The sequence below is a fragment of the Panthera onca genome, chromosome C2 (assembly GCF_046562875.1).
Source record: "Panthera onca isolate mPanOnc1 chromosome C2, mPanOnc1 haplotype 2, whole genome shotgun sequence".
Classification (NCBI taxonomy): Eukaryota; Metazoa; Chordata; class Mammalia; order Carnivora; family Felidae; genus Panthera; species Panthera onca.
Window position 1 is genome coordinate 126378412 of NC_138347.1, and position 22604 is coordinate 126401015.

Consider the following 22604-nt stretch of genomic DNA (forward strand, 5'->3'; position numbering starts at 1 on the left):
TTTCAAGAATACACATTACAGTGTGCAGTTTGTCTATTAAGATAATTTGTTTTTTTAGCTTCTCTACCTCTGGCTCTGTTTCTGCTGATACGTCTCCCATATTTCTTTAATATTAAATTTCCCAGGCATAACTGGAGGTGTTCTTTAAGTAATATGTATCTCCTTTTCTTAAATAAACCATTTTCAATCACTGAGGAACGGTGCTGAAGAAACAGGTCTCTCAGCATTTCCGGGCTAAACTTAGCTGCTATGTCCCTGCTTCCCAGTGCACACCTCACAGCTTGGCTCAGTCAGGTAAGTCCCACCCCCACAAACTCACTGCAGTCCCTCATCAGGCTTCCCTGGGCCTGTCAAAACAAGCTTCTGACTCAGAAGCTATTTATCACCATCAGATCTCTACATTAAAAAAAAATTGTATTCTTATTATAAAAGCAATATATTTTTATTGTACAAAATTCAGAAATGTGGAAAAGCAAACAAATAAAATAAAACCACTTGTAATCACCCAGAGATAATCACTGGTCCTTCCAGGCCTTTTTCTATTTGTGAACATTTTTTTTTCCAAAAAAAAAAAAAAAAAAAAAGGCATCAAACACTATATCCCAGTGTATAACTTCCCCCATTCTACTTATCAATACATTGTAAATATTTTTCCATGTCACTAAATATTCTATAACATCATTTTTAATGGCTAGTTAACAAGGGTGTTGAACATAATAAGTCACTCATTAGCTTTCTGAGCGCTAAAAGGCAAATGGGATGACCACTGTCGCTGATTCTTTGTGCAGGGATACATCCATAACCATCATGGGAAAAGCCACATACGTGAAAATGAACAGAAAAAATTGTGAAGTTTTCCCACTGAATGTAAATGAAGAAATAGGTTTTGGTGGCTAGGGGAAAATTGTGAAAGAACAAACAGGAGATAAATCAAGATTATTCATGTTTGCTTCTTTGGTCTCCATTCACAACATCATCTATGGAGAGAAACTAGCTGAGACTAAAAGTAAAATAAAGTGTGTCTTCATTCATATTTTGTGTGTTTATTTAGGATCAACACACTGGTTTTGAAAGGATTTGCAGTAATCATTCAATGAGGGTTAAAGGAAAAATAAAACCACAGGAAATATCAAGCAGAGACACTTCCATACACCTGGGATGCACTCTTTTGGATTGTTTGGTCCTGAATATGGCTCTAGATTCTCTAACTATAATGATAGCTATGTTTATTTAGCCCTATCTCTGTGCCAGGCATGTGCTAAGAACTTTATTTCTCAATTAAAGGTAAAAAACAACTCTATGAAGTAGGTATTATAATTTCCATTCTACATATGAAAAAATGGGTTCAGAAAGTTTGGGTGACTTGCCAGTTAGTGAGTGACATAACCAGTTAATGATATGGACAAAATTCAGATCCAGATCTGCCTTCCCAAGCCCTTTCTTCTGTACTACTCTGCAAAGTAACCATCCATGGTGGGCAGAATAATGCCCCACTTACATCCCCACCAAAATGTCCACATCCTAATTCCCTGAAGCTTTGAATACATTACCTTATATGACAAAGGGGAATTAAGGTTGCAAATGGAATTAAGCTTTTAATCAACTGAGTTTAAAATAGGGAGACTAGCCTGGATTATCTGATTGGGCCTAATGTAATCACAAGTGATTAAAAGTGGAAGACAGAGACAGAAAAATCAGAGATGTGACAACAGAAGTAAGGTCAGAGTGATGCAATGTGAGAACTCAGCCTGCTGTTGCTGGTACTGAAGACAGAAGGGGGTCATAAGCCCAGGAATGTGGACAGCCTCTGACAAGCAAGGAAATGGATCCTTCCCTAGATCCTCCAGTAAGGAATACATGCCGCCAATACCATGGTTTTAGTCCAGTGATATCCATACTAGACCTCTGACTTACAAAACTGTAACATAATATTCCTGTAGTTTTAAGCCACCAAGTTTGTGGTAATTTGTTATAGCAGCAAACAAAACTCATACAACCATCATTCTGTGTCTAAAGATCCAAATGTATTCTTAGACAGAAGACCCACACATTTAGTACAAATGTGAACAAAAAAATTGCCTGCATGTAAACCCATGAGTTTTCCTACAAAATAATTTTTGATCTTCTTAAGATCTACAAAAATGTTGGATAAGACTACAAAGTTCTAGGTCAAGTGACATGGATAAGATTATTTTGTCCTAAGATAGAAACTACTTGCTGCTTGCTTGCCCCCTGAAATACTGTCTGAAATGTCGTGTTTTTAAGAACCACATCCTCAGGGCACCTGGGTGGCTCAGTTGGTTTAAGCATCTGACTCTTGATTTTGGCTCAGGTCATGATCTCACAGTTCATGGGATGGAGCCCCATGTTGGGCTCTGCACTGACAGGATGGAGACTGCTTGGGATTCTCTCTCTCCCTCTCTCTTTCTCTCTGCCCCTCCCCAACTTGCATAAATAAATAAATAAATAAATAAACTTAAAATAAATAAATAAACTTAAATAAATAAACTTAAAAAATAAATAAATAAACTTAAATAAATAAATAAACTTAAAAAAAAAACCCACATCCTCATGGATCATCTAAAAAAGAGTGAATTGGGGCGCCTGGGTGGCTCAGTTGGTTGAGCGTTCGACTTCGGCTCAGGTCATGATCTCACAGTTTGTGAGTTCGAGCCCCGCGTCAGGCTCTGTGCTGACAGCTCGGGGCCTGAAGCCTCCTTCTGATTTTGTGTCTCCCTCTCTCTCTGCCCCTCCCCCACTCATGCTCTGTCTCTCCCTGTCTCAGAAATAAGTAAACATTAAAGTTAAAAATAAATAAATAAATAAATAAATAATAGAAAAGTGAATTATAAAACATCTCTTTTTTTAAATTTTTAAAAAATCTTTATTTTTGTGAAAGAGAGAGAGGCACACAGAGTGTGAGCAGGGGAGGAACAGAGAGAGAGGGAGACACAGAATCCAAAGCAGGTTCCAGGATCTGAGCTGTCAGCTCAGAACTGACAAACTGTCAGTTTGACAAACTGCAGGGCTCGAACTCACAAACTGTAAGATCACGGCCTGAGCCAAAGTTGGATGCTTAACCGAATAAGCCGCCTAGGTGCCCCAATTATGAAACATCTCTTAATGGTTGAGCTAACTGGCCTCCTGGATGTAGTTATTAAATGTTGAATCAAAACTTTGGTTGGATGCTATCAAATAGGATTTTAGATTAATAACCAATATTGGAAAACAAGTCTAACCAATTCTGGAGGCAGCAAATCTGCATTTGAATTATGCCCCTATCATTTTCTACCTGTGCATACATCACCTAATCTTTCTAAACCTCAGTTTCCCCATCTGTAAGATTGGTTGATATTACTGACTTGAAAAGATTATTAATAAGGATTTAATGAAAATATAGATGAAAAGCATCTAGAACAGTTCCTGGCACATAACAGGTGCTCAATAAATACTAGCTTTCTTGTTTCCTATTTGTCAAATACTATGAAGATTTTGACATTAGCATAGAAAGGAGGCTTATTTTCCTCTCTGCTGTTTCTATAGCAAGAAGGTTATTATATACAGGTTATGAATTGCTAGATTAAGAATTTTTTAAGGATAAAATCATACATTCAGGGAAGTATGCCTGGAGGCCCAGCTTGAAATCTGCTCCTCCAGTCCTTCTACAGATTTCAGAAACTTCAGATTCCTTGTATTATATCTCTTTCTGATTTAAAGAATTTCTGTTACTTGTGACTAAACCCTGTCTCATACGCATATACATTAGCATACCATGTAATGTTTAAAATTGAATCCCATCAATCAAGGAACCTTTTCTGCCTATTCTGCTCTTAACAATACTTATTTTAACACAGATGCTAATAAAGCATTAATATTTTGAAATTTATGGAAAAGTATTCATTCACACATAATGGTGGTCTAATGAATCAAAAACTGAAGATAATGCCTTAAATTATTTTCTTGATGGCATAGGATGATATATAACAGTAATTCATAGCAGACAATTTGTCTACATTTTGATCCTCATGTGGTTATTGTTTGGGGAAAATAGCCTACAATTTACCAAGAAAGCTAGAGTAGATATTTGAAAGAATCAACCAGAATTGGTTGGCAGTCTGGCATAATAATAAGATTTCCTTGAAGATGGGTAGACAGCACTTTGAGCTGATACTGAAGAAATACATGTCAATTATGGTAAATAAGGACTTAGGGTTGCTAATTACAGGACAGAATCTGAATAACTCCTTCAAGCCATTTTCTACTGGGAACCTTTTAAATTTTATGTGATTAGTTAGATAGTTCTCTGGAAATGCAGTTATCAAGATAATTTGATTTCTTTTAACTCCCTTGCACACCCTATCTACTCTCTCAAACACTTTTTTTTTTTAAGTAGGCTCCACACCCAGCATGGAGCCCAATGCAGGACTTGAACTCACAACCCTGACATCAAGCCCTGGGATCAAGAGTCAAATGCTTAACCAACTGAACCCTCCCCAGGTGCCCCTCCCCTAAGCATTTCTACTCAAATCTTCATCTAGGCCCACCTAGCAAATTCCATGCCAAGGGGCAAATATTAAAATTCACTCAGGGGGTGCCTGGGTGGCTCAGTTGGTTGATCTTCCGACTTCGGCTCAGGTCATGATCTCACCGTCCGTGAGTTCAAGCCCCGCATTCGGCTCTGTGCTGTCAGTTCAGAGTCTGGACCCTGCTTCGGATTCTGTGTCTCCCTCTCTCTCTGCCCCTCCCCCGCTCATGCTCTGTCTCTCTCTCTCTCTGTCAAAAATAAAAACATTAAAAAAAAATTCACTCAGACCTCTGATTTTTTTTTCAATGTTTATTTATTTTTGACAGAGAGACAGCACAAGCAGGGGAAGGGCTCTGTGCTGACAGCAGAGAGCCCATTGTGGGGCGTGAACTCACGAACAGTGAGATCATGACCTCAGCTGAAGTCAGATGCTTAACCAAATGAGCTACCCAGGTACCCAGACCTCTGATTTTTATTTATTTATTTATTTTTTTAATTTTCTAATGTTTATTTTATTTTTGAGCTAGAGAGAGACAGAACGTGAGCAGGGGAGGGCCAAAGAGAGAGGGAGACACAGGATCCAAAGCAGGCTCCAGGCTCTGAGCTGTCAGCACAAAGCCCTAAGTGGGGCTTGAACTCACAAACTGTGAGATCATGACCTGAGTCAAAGTTGGACACTTAACTGACTGAACCACTCAGGTGCTCCCAGACCTCTGATTTTTAAAGTGCTCTTTCTGAAAAGGCTCAGAGGCACAGAAAAGTTAGAAGCTGCCATTGTATGACTCCACCTCCTCCCACATTCATGCTGGGCAGAATTTGTCAACACATCCCAAGTGTTCTGGATTGTGCACAGCCTAAGGTGGCTCCTTTAATCTGCCGCATCCACTCCCTCAGCAGATTCAGGTCCATCTAAAGGGAGCATGCCAAAGTCAGGATCTCCTTTGTGGCCCGGGAGTTCCATGAATAAGAGAGAGAGAGTTCTCATTAATATTTATGTTCCTAGCACACATAACACATTTAATAAATGCTCATAGGGGGAAAAAAAAAAGGTCAGTCCTGAACTGCATTCTACAACTGCTCCTAGAATTCTGTCCCATCTTGCTATCAGTTCTCAGTCTCACAGGTCTGCTGCTCATTCTACTTCTGTCCTGATTTTACTTTTGAGATCGTCCTCACACTGTTATCTTTGTCATTTAGCTGCAATTTTGACTCTCTGTGCTGGGACACTGGCTCTACATCACTGAGGAATCCTTCATGGTCTGGGTTGCCCTTGAGTCTATGTTGGCCCCATGCTGGCCCAGAATTGTCAGAACAACCCAGCAAGGATTCACCTGGGAGAAGGGACAACGTCTCTGCAGAGTTCTTGGGTTGAGAGAACTTTCATTTGTGCTATCTCATTGAAGAGTTTTCAATCTAAAAATAGGAAAGCCCTTGAACCTCATTTTTCATACCTCCTTGTCATTTGAAGCTGATCCTGAACTATCCAGCAAGGAAGAAATAAGGAAATGGCAATAAGATCAGATTGAATGAATGGAGTAAGCATATTCATGGAAAGACTGGCATTAAGTATTTGGAATATAAAAGACCAAAAAATTATTGGTGTTACTATTTTTTCCATTTTCATAATGTTTTGGTGGCTAGAATAAGCTATACTTTGAATTCCCTTAAGGGCAACAAGTATTAATATATTAGACATAGCTTTATGAAATAAGGGTAGTATCTTCCTTTATTTCAAAACACTTCAGTCATCATCTAAATATTTACCAGAAGTTTTATGACATTTTATTAAACTCTGTGTTAAATATGATTGCTTAATTAGTACTTTTCATTTATACTAGCCAGAAGTGATTACCTCCCACATTTTAGATTTTTTGGAGTAAAAAGATACATTTTTTTAATGTTTCAAAGTTTTTATTTAAATTTTATTTACTTAACATATAGGATATTCATTTCAGTAGAATTTAGTGATCCATCACTTACATACAACACCCAGTGCTTGTCACAAGTGCCCTCCTTAGTACCCATCACCCATTTAGTCCCCCCCCCACTATCCTCCCCTCCAGCAACTCTGTTATAATTTTAGAATGGACTTTAAATTGGCTATAAACTTGAGTATTTCCCATATGATTTGTAGACATGACTATATGGTGGAAACTCTTTAGGTACCCTAAAAATGTTATTTGGGGGGTTGCTGGGGATGAATTCTGGTCTTTATGTTCACATTATTTACCAGTAAGAAACATCTTGGCTCAAAAATTAGTAGGATATGAAAGTCTTTCATGCTACACATAGGCATCTTGTTCTTGAGGGAAAATAATTTACTTTTAGAGTCTGAGGAATGGCAAATTTGTTGCATTCTGGAATCTGGTATTAGTTCTCTCACCTTGACAGCCCAGCCCTTAGATAAGGCTCAGTTCTGTACTACTGGAGCAATAGCTAGCTTTTGTTTCTATAGCCACTGACTGCACCTCCTGACCCTGATAACCATCTTACAAATGCATCTTCTTGCTGAGAAAAATCAAAGGAAGAAAATCTGGGTGGCTCAGTTAATTGTCCGACTCTTGATTTCAGCTCAGGTCATGATCTTGTGGCTTGTGAGACCAAGCCCAACGTCAGGCTCTGCACTGCCAGTCCACAGCCTGCTTGGTATTCTCTCTCTCCTAGCTCTCTGCTCCTCCCCTTCCCCTCAAAATAAGTAAATAAACATTAAAAAACAGAAAGAAAGAAAAATCAAGGGATGAATGTGGAAGAATAAATCCAATTGCCCTGTCACCACTATACTTTGCTGGTGACAGGTCAATGAGGTGACAATTTCTGTGAGGTTCATTCCCTGCAGTGCTAATAAATGCACAACAGCACCAAAATTGCATGACAGCTCACCCATTCCAGGCTAGAAATAGATTTGAGGCACACAGACTCAACGATAAGCTCTTCAGCATGTTAGCTAACATAAGCTCAACAAAGAGATACTTAGGCTTGAAAGAAACCTTATTCTGCACTGAAAAGCAGAAGCTGCCCAAGAGGGTGTGGGTTAAGGCTGCTTTGATAGGGCTAAGCCAGGCTGAAGCCAGGGGTATAGCAGGATGGGCTGGGGATGAAGGCTGCCTAATTGAACTAGGAAAGGCAGTGGACACTGGATGCCAAAGGGGGCCCGACTGGGAGGAGCAAGGGAGCTGGGAGGAAGTGAGCTAAGGTGTGGGATATGAGAACATAGGAGAGAGACCTGAGGATTTTTCTGGGCTATGTCAGTCTAGGATATATATCCTAGACAGTTTTTTTTCCTGGAGAGAAAATTACAGCTAAGAGACTTGGAGATAAGGTGAGGTAAAGAGACAGATTTGATGGGATGGGTGTGGAGTCGGGGCGGGAGATAGAAAGGAGAAATGGGAGAGATGCACCAAACAGGAGGCTTAGCCCAAGTTTGAGCTGGAGACTCTGGACAGTTCTAGGGCAGAAAGTTACTGAAGGGATGCATCGGGGATTATCAACTGTGCAAGAGCTGCTAGGAATCAACAGCTAGCTCTGGGAGGAACAAGTGAGAAAAAGAAAAGAACTAAATAAGAGCAGAAAGTGGAGGGGAAAAGGGGTGGAAAAGGGGAAGTAGGGAAGGGAGTTATCAATCTGGTAGAGCTAAGCTAAACATTCTCTCCTGCCATCAGCTTGGAAGCAACTGCACCTGTTGCTGTGTAGGCAAAATCAAGGTGAGGAGCCTGGTTCCTCTATACTCAATTGTGGTTGATGACTTTAGTAGGCTGTAATGAACTATGCACACCAAGAAAGGAAAAAGTTAACTGAGATTGAAAGAAAGCCTTATTTGGCAGTTTTCAAACAAGCAGGTTGATTTGGCTTGTGTGAAGGCAATGATGCCTGATTTGGAGCAGAGCAATTTATGTTGCACCGTTTTTAAATCCAGTCTGGCACACTCTGATGAATATGTCGGCTGGCAGCTAAGAACTTGCTGGAATGTAAGAGTCTTTCACCATTTCTAATCGACACTTCCCTTTCCAGGAAAGAGCTTTTCTAATCTCTGAAGCAGTGGACCTATCAATTTGCATAAACCATGACATTCTCAGGAATACTGAGAATTTGAACACTGTGAATTTGAAAGATGAATTTATCCTCTACCACTTACTTTTCTACTGTCTTTAAAAAAAAAAAGCAGCATCAGTCTGCAGTGAATCAGCACCTTTAAAAATCACTTGTGCTGAGTAAATCTGTTAAGAGTGGCAGGGAGCCATCCTTAGAAGGGGGAGGGGCAGGAATAAAATGATCCTTTTCCATTTTTGTACGTGCCTAAGTGGTTAAACCACCAATTACATTAGATGCTAATTAAATGTAAAACAGATTTTAGGGCTGTTCTGATTTGCTTGAAGTATGAATGCTTGCTTTTCCTTCACCTAATTCTCATGAGGAAGTATCAAACAGTCCAGGTGAGTTCAAAGAAGCCTACCAACCCCGCCCCACCCACCCCCCCAACCCCCACCACCACAGGACTTGCACCAGTCCCTGAACAAAAAAAAAAAAAAAAAAAAAAGGAACACCAAGGATCAACAGAGTCTACTCTCAAATCCCTCAAATGCTACATACACTACCTGGTCACATTTGCCCTGTTCTTGCTGCTGTTTATCCACGAGAAAGCCAAGCCTGAAATCCCTCTTGAGGCTAAGACATATGAAAATGCCACATGAATCAGATCAAAATTTCAAAAATTTGGTTTCATTTAATCATATCTGATTCTGCACACTATAGACATCACTCCATGAAATTACATCAGTCATATATACCATATACTATAATTCATTACACTCAAATAAGAAAAAACAATTAGGAAATGGGACCAGGGGTGCCTGGCTGGCTCACTCAGAAGAGTGTGTGATTCTTGATCTCGGGGTCATGAGTCTGAGCCCCACATTGGGTGTAGAGATTACTTTAAAAAAGAAAAAGAAAAAGAAAGGGTAACCAAATGTCATCTTGCTCCAAACCAAACCAAAAATCATATTTTGAGTGAAACCTGACAACACCTGGTTGGTTAAGCTGCATACCTAGATTTATTAAAATCACTCCCTTAAATGTCTATTAGAGAACACACACACATATTTATAATACTACTGCAAAGTTGAAAAGAGACTTTGCAAAGTCTCATCATTAGCAGAGACGCTGTATATGAAGGACAAGCATAGTATAATCTATCTCAGTAAGAGTTACTTTTACCAGCAACACGTATCAAAATTTTAAATGTGTGTACTCTTTGACCCAGGAATGCCATTTATAGGAATATATCCTAAGGAGATAACTAGTGAAATATATAAAGATGGCATGCAAGGATATTCATCATGGCTTTCTTTACACAATAAAAAAAAAATTGAAAATAGCCTCATTAACCTTTAATGGGGGACTGGCTAAATGAAAACATCAATGCAATATTATGCAGTCATCCAAAAAGAGAATATATGCATACCTGATGACATAAAAAAAAAAAACTACTTCATGTCACATTGCTAGTAAAAAAAAAAGGCATAAAAAACTATTCATAGTATGATTTTTTAAAATATAAAACAATTTATACTGTGGATGGTAGAACTTCAATTTTTTGGTACTTAATACTTTTTAAAAAATTTTCTAAGTATGTGTTTACTTCAAAACCGGGGTGTAGGGGGATCAAGCTATTTTCATCAGAGGAAAAAAAAATCATTATTCTATATTTCAGTCAGACCAGAATAGTCACCGAGAAAGCCAAATGTAGCTCTTGTGTGTCTGTCTGTACCTTCTGTTGGAAGCAAAACTGTGGATAAACAGTATCACAGAATTTGAATGGATAGCGTCTAGAATACAAACCAAAACAGAAGTGAAACACTACATAAACTTAGGAGGATGCCTTTATCATACATAGTGTTTGAAAGTAATTCATTGTGCACATTTGTGTGTCTATTACCATATTTTCATGGCTAACAAAAAATAATGATGATTCCAAATGGCAACAAATAATATAACTACCATTGGGTTTTTTTTTTTTACATAAGTTACCACTCCATAAGTCTTTGTGTTGGGGAAATCTGACCTGAACAGATGGACCTCATGCTGTTTTCTAAAACATAAACAGATTTCTGATCTTCTGGACCAGGAAATGAAGTCAGCACTAAAACAACAGACACTATCATCCATCTCCTAAATTCAACTTCAATTTCAATTTAAGAAGCTCCTAATAAAAGCAATATTTTCCTCTTTAGAAAGTGATAAGTTTTTGTCTTAATGGAATGTGTTCTTGACATAGTAACAAAACATAGTGAGAGATTAGTGGCACTGGAGATAGTGGTTGACTGAACCCTGAACCAAACCAATTTTGGAGAATTCCTTCATTGTGGTTTTTGGCCGGTGGTAGCATTTGGCTGTCTCCACCCTTCATTTTCCAAGTTTCTCACAGAAGGGGCATCCCTGAGGACTGCCACTCTACCTGGTTAAATCTTCATCTCATTAGCTAAAGGGCCCTTTTTCCTTACAACATCTTCACAGGAGCATTTTCACAAATAGATGCCCTTGGAGACTCAAAAAAGGACTCTCTGTCAAGTAATTAGCAGCGTGTCAGAGTTTTTGGGGTTTTTTTCCTGCTCTACCACTTTCCAGCTTTGTGACTTAAGGCTGTGAGGAGGCTGGTGGGGCCAGCAGGAAAGAGTCTGAGGAGGAGCTGGGGCCAAGGAGGTGGCCCATGAGGCCAGGGTATTGGTTATATAACAGGAGAATGAACCAATAATTAAATATTGAGGATAATGGGGGCCAAATTTCTCATCATCAGAAAGGAAATTACAAATAGACTGGAATGAAGCCTGTGGTATTTAGTGGAGTTGGAGATATTAGACTAAACTCATGGGTTTTAATATAAGTAGATGAAGAGATATAGAAATAGATATAGATGCATGTGTTTATGTGTTTGTAAGTTTCCTGGCTTGGTCTGCTAGGATGGTCTAAAAGTGATGACACCCCAGTGTTAATAACCACACCTAGCACCTAGATCTTGCATTGTCTACTAAAAGGAACCATGGCTTCCTGAAGAAATAGCTTTTGAAATGACTGCAATGGTTGGGTAAGAAAAGTACAAGATAAGCCTGAAACATCTTACACCAGAAAGTACTCCAAGATTAAAATAAGAGATGTCAAAAGAACCCAAGAACCAGCTTGAGTGAGATTTGAATGGCCAAATCTCTGACCATTTATTTTAGCATTGAAATCAATAATGACAGTCTGTTATAACCCATTGAATAAAACAGAAATCTACAAATCATGCTGGTGTAAATAAGTGAATTAATAAATAAATAAAAAGGAAGAAGAGAAAACTCTTCCTTATATAATAAAATATCAACTAATGAATAAAAAATAAATGTTGGGGGCACCTGGGTGGCTCAGCCAGTTAAGCAACTGACTCTTGATTTCAGCTCAGGTCTTGATCTCAGGGTAGTGAGTTCAAGCCCTGCATTGGGCTCCACACTGGGCATGAAGCCTACTTAAAAATAAATAAATAAATAAAAATAAAAATTGCAAGTACTGTTTCTACTGAATGCATAGGGCTTTTGCACCATCATACAGTTGAAAAATTATAAGTCAAATCATTTTTAAGTCAGGGACCATCTGTATATCCTCTACTGCATCTCCAGTGGACAGACAGCATTGACGCTGTTTGAACACCTACAATGACAGGAAGCTCACTCCTTCCCAAGGCAGCCACCTGGGAGTCATACTGATCGCTAGAAAATTATTTTTTTAACATTGTGTCAGAATCTTTCTCCATATAATTTCCAGAGGCTGTACCTATGTATTTCCTCTGGGGTCACTGATCAATTCCATCTTCCACATGACAACATTTCAATATCAGGAACTATTTCCTGCCTTCTACCTTCCCTATTGCAAGTCCCCCATTATGAGTTTTCTCCAAACTGAAAACCTCTTTTTTTTTTTCAATTATTTCATGTGTAACCATGGTTTTCAGTCCTCTCACCATCTTAACCACTCTTCTCTGAACATACACCAGGTTTTTATAATCTCTCCTATTCAGGAGACTCTGTTTCTATGGGGGCAGCCTGAGATCACACCAGGTATTCTGGCAGCCTCGTGCATTCATATTTATTCCTTCATTCAGTCAATATTTACTGAGTGCCTATGACGTGGAAGGCACTAGTATAAGACATCATGAGAGATAAGATTAGGAAGACACAAGCTTTCTCTTAAAATGCATGTTAGTTTGGGAGAAACAATATATAGTTACAAATGCCACAAAACAGACACAGAAACTTCTATACACAGTAAAAGGAAGGAACATCAGAGTTAGACCAGAGTCTAACATCAGAGTACTAAAGGACAATGCTAAAGTCATGACAATGCCACACTAGGCCTATTTTGTTTTGGGATAGTAAGAGAATTGATAAAAAGCAGAAGGTTGGGGTTTAAGCTACATTAAAAGAGAAAATTCCAAATTAAGAGAATTATCATACAGATCCAGAAGACACAAAAAGTTTATATAGTCCATTTTGCCATTGAAAACTCTGACAAAAGAATCAAAAATCATTTGTCCAGAGTGATTTACATGCAGCTCTATAAAGGCAAAATAAACAAATAAACTAGACTACTATAGGCTTATACCAAGTGCTTTACATGTAATGTTTTACTTAATCCCACAACAACCCTAACAAGGTAGGCACTAATATTATTTGCTCTTTTTTTTTTTTTAATTTTTTTTTTAACGTTTATTTATTTTTGAGACAGAGAGAGACAGAGCATGAACGGGGGAGGGGCAGAGAGAGAGGGAGACACAGAATCTGAAACAGGCTTCAGGCTCTGAGCTGTCAGCACAGAGCCTGACGCGGGGCTCGAACTCACGGACCGTGAGATCCTGACCTGAGCTGAAGTCAGACGCTTAACCGACCAAGCCACCCAGGCGCCCCTATTATTTGCTCTTAAAAAAAAAAAAATTAAGTGAACCTCAGCCAGGTACAGTGACTTGCCCAAGCTTCCAAAGGTGCTAAACATGACAGCCAGGCCTCACATCCAAACCCTCAGCTTCCAGCCCAACTTGAGGCCATCAACCCCACAAAGCAATCTCTGGCGAATCTCTGGCAATCTCTGGCGAACACAAACTCACAATGCTCCTGGTGAGTTAATTGGAGAAGCCTCTCAGTAACCAATTGTTCCTCCCTGTGTTTAAGAACACTTTAGGTGCACCTGGGTAGCTCAGTCGGTTAGGTGTCTGACTTCGGCTCAGGTCATGATCTCATGGTTTGTGGGTTCGAGCCCCATGCCGGGCTCTGTGCTGCCAGCTCAGAGTCTGGAGCCTGCTTTGGATTCTGTCTCCTTCTCTCTTTGTCCCTCCCCTGCTTGTGCGTTCTCTCTCTCAAAAATTAATAAACATTTTAAAAAATTAAAAAAAAAAAAAAAAAACACTTTCTACTGGGGGCACCTGGGCAGCTCAGTTGGTTGAGTATCCAACTCTTGGTTTGGGCTCAGGTCTATGGTCCCATAGTCATGGGATCAAACTCTGCGTTGGGCTCCATGCTCAGCATGGACCCTGCTTGGGATTCCCCCCCCCTCTCTCTCCCCTCTGCCCCTCTCCCTTGCTCACACTCTCTCTCTCTCTCAAAAAAAAAAAAAAATTAAAAAGAAAACACACTTTCTACAGGACTCTGTTAGAGTCCTTGCCGTATGGTATTGCTGTGAGTTGCATATGTAACTTATGAATTATATAATCACCAATAAAGTGTTACTGTTCTAAGAATTCAACAAATGTTGGGAGTCCTCTGGCATAGCTGGCCTGCTTTGCAGAAAGTCACCCTCTTAGCAGAGACTTCTAATACTGGATCTGATTAGTTGTGGCACTGAGCTTTGGTAATCATACTCCTGCAACCTGACTCTATCTTCTATCTCCTAACCCTAATTTAAGGGAATCCAAGAAGTAATGTCAGTATCTGGCTTTGGTTCACCACCACCCTCAGAAGCCTTACCATTGGGATTCTCACTCCCATTTAGAACAATGGCTCAGCTAGAGTTACACAGAGACCAGGGCAAAATAAATGGGAAATTACCTAATATTTCTTCGTTCCTTCGTCAAGTTCTTAAGGTCAAAGTTCAGTAAATCTGCTAATATTTTGGGATCTTAGATAAAAGTAAAGAGATACAAACCAAGTGATTTTGATACAGTCAGAAAATGATTAAATGAACTTCAGTAAAGATGACAGGTATATGAATTAAGTTCCTATATAATTTTAACTATGAAATAGTGTTAAGTGCCCATTGATCACATACAATTCTATTACAGCAATGACTGTAAGAGAAACCAGAATTAATAAACAATCTAACCTGTGTAATGGTATATAAGCCAAAATTTTAAAATTATATATGTATATTAAAATTTATAGGGCAAAATAAACTTTTGGTCCTCAGAAGAAAAAAAAAAACTGTGACCTCAACTTTTCTCTGACATTTCCTACCAAATAGAAGGCTATTTCCTGTGTCTAGACTAGAAGGTAGATGGATGAAAAGTAAGAAAGGAGAGATACTACAGTGATCATCATTTTCCTTTCCATACCTAAGCCAGGAGCCAGCAGACAGTGACTGTTCATGTAACACTTTAGTTACTTGGAGAATCATTACTAAGGGCAGGATGGAAAAAAAAATATGTGTGGTGATAATAAGGGTACTTTGCCTGATTTTACAATCAAAATAATGCAGGAGAAACATGAAATAAGAAGGAAGATATAGTAGTGGCCCATAACATCCTGGAACTATGATTTATCAGAGTGTTTAAGAAATACCATCCATAGTGCAAGGTGGCCTCACCAAGGAAGATGAAACAAGACTCTCATTGCCAATGAAGTGCTTAAAAGCATTCAGGGGCACCTGTGTGGTTCAGTCAGTTCAGCGTCCAACTCTTGATTTCCTTTGGTTTGGGTTATGATCTCACAGTTTCATGGGTTTGAGCCTGGAGCCTGTTTGGGATTCTCCTTCTTTATCTGCCTCTCCCCTGCTCGGGCTCTCTCTGTCTCTCTCAAAATAAATGAATGAATGAATGAATGAATGAATGAATAAAATAAACGTGAAAAGGGGTGCCTGGGTGGCTCAGTCAGTTAAGTGTCCAACTTCAGCTCAGGTCATGATCTCATAGCTCCTGAGTTTGAGCCCTAAGTCAGGCTCTGTGCCGACAGCTCAGACCCTGGAGCCTGCTTTGGATTCTGTGTCTCCCTCTCTCTCTGCCCCTCCCCCACTCACACTCTGTCTCTCAAAAAATAAATAAAAACATTAAAAAACTTTTAATAAAAAGTTAAAAATGTATTATAAAAAAATAAGCTTAAAAAAAGTGTTCAGAATAAAAGGCTTGGTTAGTTAGAGTATGATTAATGACATCATCTTTTCCTCACCAACAAATTCCAATGCCAAACTGGAAAATTATATTTCTACTCAGGTCACCAGGAGGCAAAGACTCTTCAAGCATCTAATAATCGGGGGTGGGAGGTGTGTCTAATCCTCATGATAACCACAAACTGTCAGATTGCTAGATAGGTCAACAACTGCTGAGATTAGCTAGGTCTGAAGCATGGATAGCAAAGCTATCCAAGTTAAAAGGTACTGGAGAATTCAGCTATTCACACCTGAATTAAAATATTGTGAACCTTACAAAAACTCCAATCAAACTTAAATTTAATAATTGAATTATTTACATCTTTACATTTTCTCATTAATTTTGTGTCTTTGAAAATACTCTAATTTATGTAAGAATATGGAAAAAGGTATGATTAATCAATCTCCCTGCCAGTCTCCCAAATACTACTTTCTCTTGTGACTGAATTCACTAACTCCCATTTCTATTAGGTAAAGCAAAAATGTTAACCATATTAGTTAAATGAAACCAGTGTGTGACCATTGCCCCTCTTCAGGTTGCTTGGCCCCTCTACTTACAGCTACCCACCTCTTGGCTGGAGCTGATTGATAGATCTACCAACACAAATAAACAAAACTTAATAAATCCTACTTAGAAACAGAATTGGTGATATCTAAATATAATATGGTTTTAAGTTCTACTCCTTTGAAAATTTAATTGTGCTCTTTCCCTCACCAGAGAATACTTTTATAATCTTGGGTTGGGGAACTAGAATAGTGTTCTCAGTGTAACACCAAGGTGAAAAATCACAAAGAAAAAATGTACTGGTTTGACTCCATGAAAATTTAAATCATCTGTGCAAAAAAAGAAACCATAAAAAAATTTAAATGATTAATTAAAAACAACAATAGCAACAAAGGGTTAACATCTTTCATACAAGATGGGCTCTTAAAAACTCAAAAAAAATTGCACAAAGCCCATGAATAGGCAATTCACACAAAAAAATACACATAACCAATAGACATATGGAAAGATGCATATATGCACATTTCTATAAAAGAAAAACAAGAATTTAAAAAAGAGTGAGATACCTGTTTTGCCTCTTAGGTGAGTAAAATAGGAAAAGCTGATTATCTCTGGCATGAATGAAGAATCTAGAACATCATGCACTATTTTTGCAGGGCAAATTGTTATAAGAATTTTGGAGAATAGACAATATGCACCAAAATGTTAATTTTGCACCAAAAGTATTAATTCTCTAGCCTATAAATTTCATTTAAGAATTTATCCTAAGGAAGGAATATCATTACACAGATGTATATTAAAAGAATATTCAATATGGCACTGTTTTTATTACGCAAAAGTTGTAAATAATCTGAACTTAAATAGGATGTTGATTAATTCAATACTTACATGTATCAGATAAGAACATATCTATAGCTGTGTGGAAAAAATACCAGAAAAATAGATACAGTATGATTCTATTTATGATACACCAAATTTAACATGCACATTTTTTCACATTCGTAAAATTAAAATGCATCTTACAATTGACAGCATCTTGGGGCGCCTGAGTGGTTCAGTGGCTTAAGCGTCTGACTTCGCCTAGGTCATGATCTCCCAGTTCATGAGTTCAAGCCCTGCGTCAGGCTCTGTATCGACAGCACAGAGCCTGAAGCATGTTTTGGATTCTGTGTCTCCCTCTCTCTCTGCCCCTCCCCCACTCATGCTCTGTCTCTCTCTCTCTCTCTTTCTCAAAGACAAATAAACATTAGGGCACCTGGGTGGCTCAGTTGGTTAGGTGTCCAACTTCAGCTCAGGTCCTGATCTCACAGCTCGTGAGTTCGAGCCCCACGTCGGGCTCTGTGCTGACAGCTCAGAGCCTGGATCCTGCTTCGGATTCTGTGTCTCCCTCTCTCTCTGTCCCTCCCCTGCTCAAACTCTGTCTCTCTCTCTCAAAAATAAATAAACATTCAAAAAAACTGTAATTAAAAAAAAAAAACAATTGACAACATCTTACATTCAATGAAATGTATCATTATTTATAAATTTAATAATCTGGAAGTCTGTATTCCAAACCAATATGCATAGTTACCTGTGGAGAATGTCTTACTAGAGGGTTTTACTTTCTATTCTGATGTTGATCTCATTTTTTATAATCAGCTACATCTTAGGATTTATTCCATAATAACAATAAAATTATTTCCATTTTGCTGTTCTAAAAGGTTTTTAAATCCCAGGAAAAAAAATAATACAGAATAGCTCATCAATGCTCCAATAACCAATCTTTTGTTTTTTGGAAGAAAGTTATTTTGATCCATGACAGATACCAAAAAATAGTATTTTTTTAAAATTTTTTAAGGTATTTGACCAAACTTATGTGTGCACATTCTTATGAATTTCAATGACATCAATTCTTAATTTGGCTAAAAAGTAGACTTTGTCATATTTTCCTTCTTATACAAAAAACAAAATACAAAAAGAATAGCTCCTTTTTAAAAAGATTGCATACTAACAGTTTAAAAATACTACAGGGGCGCCTGGGGGGTTCAGTCAGTTAAGCATCAGACTTTGGGTCAGGTCATGATCTCATGGTTTGTGAGTTCTGTGCTGACAGCTCAGAGCCTGCAGTCTGCTTTGGATTCTGTGTCTCTCTCCTCCTCACCCACTAGTGCTCTATCTTTGTCTGTCTTTCAAAAATAAATAAACTATTTATTTATTTATTTATTTATTTATTTATTTATTTTTATTTTAATGTTTATTCTTGAGAGAGAGAGAAAGAGACAGAGAGAGCATAAGCAGGGGAGGGACAGAGAGAGAGGGACACACAGAGTCTGAAGCAGGCTCCAGTTTCTGAGCTGTTAGCACAGAGCCTGACAGGGCTCGAACTCACAAGCCGTGAGATCATGACCTGAGCCGAAGTTGGACACTTAACCAACTGAGCCACCCAGGCACCCCCTAAAAATAAATAAACATTTAAAAAAATGTTTTTAAATACTACAGACTAGGGGCAGAAGCGTCTGACTCTTGATTTCAGCTCAGGTCATGATCCCAGGGTTGTGGGATTCTCTCTCATAGGGCCCCTGGGTGGCTCAGCTGGTTAAGCGTCTGTTGATTTCGGCTCAGGTCATGATTTCATGGTTCATTAGTATGAGCCCCGAATTGGACTCTGCGCTGACAGCCTGTTTGGGATTCTCTCTCTCCCTCTATCTGCAACCCTGCCCCTCTCAAAATAAATACATAAACTTAAAAAAAAAAAAAAAAAAGAAAAGATTCTCTCTCCCTCTTCCCCCTTTGGCCCTCTCCCTGGCTTGCTTTCGGTCTCTCTCTCTCAAATAATAATAATAATAATAATCATACAGACTAAAAAGCATTTTAAGGAAAAACACTTTCATTAAGTATCTAGAAATTAAATACATCATGTTAAAGAGCTCAAACTGAGTAATATGTTACTCCTCATAGAGGACATGTGCATATGTGAGTTAAAAATAAAGAACTACTTCTTACGAAGCTATCGTCAATAGAATTTTACATTTAGCAATTAATTTACTAAAAAGGAAGTATAACCTAGAGTCTAAAATATAATCTTTTATAAAACCATAAAATATGGCAGATTATCTTTTAATACAGAAAAGTGAATACTGATATAAATGCCAGAAATTAAAAGAAAATAATATGTATATGTATACTGTGTATATATAGTGTATATATATATGACTACATAAAAATTAAAATTTTCTATGGCAGCTTAAATACCATAAACAAAGTTTAAAAATAAAAAATCAAGAAAAAATTGCAACATATGTAACAAAGTCCTCATTATACAAAGAGCTCCTACAAACAAGAAAAAATACAAGCACACCAATAGAAAAATAAGGCTGGAAACTCACAGAAGAAACAATAAGCATGACCTATACAAACATATGGAAAATATGTTCTTTTTGGCCTATCCAATTGGAAAATACTTTTAAAAGAGTGATAAAACCTAATAACCTAATTTTGGTGATAGTGTGAGGATACCAACATTCTAATTCAGTATTTATAGTGATATACACTAATACACACTTTCTGTAGCACAATCTGGAAATAGTGTTCTTCCAATACATATTTCATGAATACTTATATGTCTAGCATTGTTGTAGATGCTGAGAACATGATAAAGAATGAAACAGGCAAAAGAGGAGACAGGAAATTACTGAACAAATAAATGAACAAATCAATGTGTTTAACTGACACATGTGTTAACCCAACGTGTTAACCCATTGAACTGACAATTTCACTTCTAGGAATTTGTTCTAAGAGTAGAACAAAACAAGTGCACAAATGTTTGACCAAATATGTTATTTGCAGAGGTGCCTGAGTAGCTCAGTCAGTTAAGCATCTGACTCTTGATTTTGGCTTGGGTCATGATCTCATAGTCAAGCCCAGTGGGTGTCAGGCTCTGTGCTGGGCCTGGTGCCTGCCTAAGATTCTTTCTCTCCCTCTCCCTGTACTTCTCCCCGCTTGTGCTTTCTGTCTCTAAAAAAAGAAAGAAAGAAAGAAAGAAAGAAAGAAAGAAAGAAAGAAAGAAAGAAGTAAAAACAAATATGTTATTTGCAGAGCTGTCTGTAATAGCATAAAACTGGAAATACATAAATATTCATAATTATGGCATTGTTTAAATCAATAAATTATGTTCTATCCACATAGTGCAATATTATGCAACCCTTAAGAATGATGACCTAGTTTTTATATGTATTGTTTTGAAAGATATTGGTGATAAATTTTATAATGCAAATGCAACCAACAGAAGATTGATCCATTTAAAATGCATGTATGTTCACCTAAAAGAAAATCTGTTTACAATGGTTTTCTCTGGTTTCTCTGGTTTTATGCATTCCTCTACTACCTAAATATCTTACAATAAGCATACATTTTATGAGAGAAAAATCATAGATATTGATGTTTTAAAAAATACATTATATAATCTTTATTGAGTCCCCAAAGTATATACCACCAGTATATTTGAAATTGTCAGCATTATGACACATCTTAGTCATATTTTCTTCAGATTACAGCTTTCCGTACGATGTTATCTAGCTATTGTTCTCTATTAAATTTTTCATTAATTCTTTTTTTAAACTTCCCTTAAGAACATTTTTTGTATATCAACTTTACATCTTTTTAGACTATCTTTGTTTCAAATTAAAATATGCATAAACACTTAATTGCTCAGCATAATACCAAACACTTTAATCCACAGGCTCTGTACTTTGGAACAGATGATTATGAAAATGGTTCTGCAGAGTTGAGAAACACCAGAGATGTCAGAAAATAAAGATGGATTACAAAAAAGCTCTGGAAAAAAAATGTAACTTGCAGCGTGCGATGGCATTGAAAACAGTAAGTGTATTTACATGTGCATTGTATTTGCGTGCATATACACCTACTTGAACCCTACAGATGCATACGTGAGAGTTCATGTTTAAGGTCGCCGTGAGTACTTGCATGTAAGTAATCAAACCTGTTACACAAATGCTTTATCTGCATCCACAAAAGGGAGCTACATTTGCCTTCACCTTATCTTCAGGAAACCAGCATTTAACCCATCTACAAAGGGATTCAGTGTCGGCCAGGCTCCACTCTGGCACCTGCTTTGGAGATGGGCTATTTTTGGCAAAGGTGCAGAGTACAAGGGTACAGGAAGCCCTAGCCCGAGAAGTGAGCCAACGAAAGCGCTTGAGGCACTTACTTCAGCACCAAGGACACGGGCAACCCCAATCAAAGTCCTTTAAGGCAGAATTGCCAGCGGAAACCGCCTCTCTCCAGTCGCCCCCAGCCCACTCCGCCCAGTGCGTCACTATCTCCGGACCCTCAATCGTCACCCGGAGGCAGTCTTTCCGTCTCGCTCTTCGCCAAACCCCGCGAAAGCCTGGATGGAGATGCAGGGCCCCACTCGCTCCAACACGAGTCTCCTTCCGGCTGGACCGCGCGACCCTTCCATCCTCTTCCTCCTCTCAAAAGAGGCCAAACGGGCGCAGTGTGGAAATTCTTCAGCGCCCAGAGGCCGGTCAGGGAGGGTTCGTGGTTCCCTCCCCGGAGCTGAGCAAGCTGAATGGACTTGCCCTGCTCCTCTAGCCAGCACACCTGGCCATAGCCCGCCCTTCCTCCAACTACGCCTTGCCTTCGCCTTTCGTTGTGGAAAAATTTCTACAAGCCATCTATTCTCCACGAAAATTTCAACCCATATGGACTGGCATTCCAGAATCACACACATAAGAGAAGAAAGAAAACTACCAATTCTTGGCTGTTTCTAAAACCATTCAGCATTTTTTAAAGTTTGGGTTTGAAACTGATCTCATGACGCCACAGGGACTCACTTGGGTGGGCTCCCGGGCCAGAGGAAAGCAACTACCCTAGCCTTTATCATGGAGGTTGGGGAAGGGCCCAATAGGTGCGACGGTGGCAGAACACGGGGGGCTCAGGGGCCCTAGCTGACGCTGACCCCGGCTGACCCCGTGTCCCGGTTCTCCAGGAGAGCAGTGAGGGGACCGCGGCCTTTCTGACGTCCAACAGAGCCCCATACGAAGGTTGTGAAGGAGGGCGGGGTGCCTCGCCCTGGGCCCCGCCCAACCCCAAAAGAGGGGCTCTGCCCCCTAGGTACCATGGCTAAAAGTGGGTGTATGGGGTTCGGGGTCGGCTCTCACTCCTTTCGGGTGGGGCGGCCTGGCAGGCAGCGTCAAG

General features: G+C 38.8%; 1 protein-coding gene across 1 annotated transcript in view; it reads right to left on the minus strand.

Moving 5' to 3' along the window:
* The window catches only part of SLC35G2 (solute carrier family 35 member G2), a 44663-nt gene that overhangs the window by 21031 nt on the left and 1028 nt on the right, over positions 1-22604 (minus strand). The window lies entirely within an intron of this gene.